Consider the following 1,698-nt stretch of genomic DNA (forward strand, 5'->3'; position numbering starts at 1 on the left):
GTGGAAGGTGTCCCTGCCCATGGCAGGGAGTGGGGCTGGATTATCTTTAAGGCCTTTTCCAAATCAAACCATTCTGGGATTCTGTGATCCTAAATTATTGCTGGTAGATTTTTGTATGATTTGGATGCAGGAAGAGACATGGACATAAAATTTCAACCCTGACAGGGAAATCCAACAGCAATATTTTATCCCTGGAAAATGCAATTTAGTTCATGCCTATAGTAGAAACACCCTTAAAAATTATCTCAAACTGAGATGTGACCTGCTCCAACCTGCCCACACAGATCAGGGACACCAAGAACATCCAGCTGAAGCAAACACCAAAAATTAGCTCAGTTTGTTGTTAAACACAAGGATGGAGTTTCCAAGACAAGCAGTGTCTCCCCTGAATTTCTTGGCAGAAATCCCAACTCCTGCAGAAGGGCTTGGGAGCCAGATCTCCACATTTTTTGGAGAGGCAGCAGCAGATATTGGATGAGCTTTATGAATAGAGTTGTTGATTCACTGCAAAATACAGGAAAAAAACTGAGGAGAAAATAAGTCAAGTCAATTTAAACTGCTGACACGTTCCTGGGTTGGGGAGGGAAATGTAGAAAGTGTTTTGAAGCAAGGCAATCAATCGGTAGCCCCCACAGCAGAATGAATTTCTGATTTGACAATAAGTATTACTCAGAATAAAATTACCAAGTATGATTTGAGAACTAAAAAAAAACCCTTTTTGAAAAATTTCTGGAAAAGGAAATACTGAGCAATGGTTTCCAATTAAGAAATGCAAATATAATCCATTCAATATCTCCTATTGAATTAAAATATTTAGATATTTTGAATGAAGAATTTATCCTTCCTCTTGTGTTGGGGAACCACAGAAAAACAAAATGAAATCACAGTTCAACTTTACCCTCTCATTTTGCCAATAAATGTGGATGCCCAGAAGTTTGGCCAAAGAGATGCTTCAAATGCAAGAGAATTCAGGGAACTGAGTTCATTTTCAGTGCTCAGGAGGCTTTTTAAAAGCTGCATTTACAGTAAATTATTCTGTTCATCGGTTTTGTTGTGACATCAAAAATCAACAGCACCAAAGAGACCAAAGCTCAGTGTTTGAGCTGGAATTCACAACCCCCCCAGGGTCCCTGAGCAGGAACTGTTGAGCTGTGATAACCCACCTCACCTTAAAAACGAGTTCTGCAGGGTGATTAATCTGCTCTGGAATTATTTGTCTAAATGTCAGCAAAAGATTTTGTGTTCTTAAAAAAAAAATTCTTTTCAGTGACACTTCTTCAACTGAAAGGCTTTGCAGGTGCTGCCAGCACAGTTACAAAAGCTTTGGGCTTTTCAAGCAGCTTCTTTTAACACATTTTACCAAAAACTCCTCTTTCAGTGCCTTCCACGTGTGTGAGCACAGAGCAGAGCTGAGGGGGCTTGAATTTTTAACTTTGGCTTTCTCTTATTTTTCCCTTTAAATGGGAACTTCTTACATTTCTGATGTTCATTTGGGACATAATTAAAACAGCTTTCTACTGTATATTCTTGGAATTGTTACAGCAGGTTCTCCACCTCAGTATCACCATCTCCAGGAATATTCCTAAATGTGCTCCAGAAGAGAAAAGAATCTTCCCCATCCTGTTGGGTGTCCATGCCTACATTCCAGTATCATTAATTATTTTGCTCTGCAGTAATTAGATCCTGTCTGAGGCCAGT

Source organism: Cinclus cinclus, chromosome 15, assembly GCF_963662255.1.
Source record: "Cinclus cinclus chromosome 15, bCinCin1.1, whole genome shotgun sequence".
NCBI classification, from domain to species: Eukaryota; Metazoa; Chordata; class Aves; order Passeriformes; family Cinclidae; genus Cinclus; species Cinclus cinclus.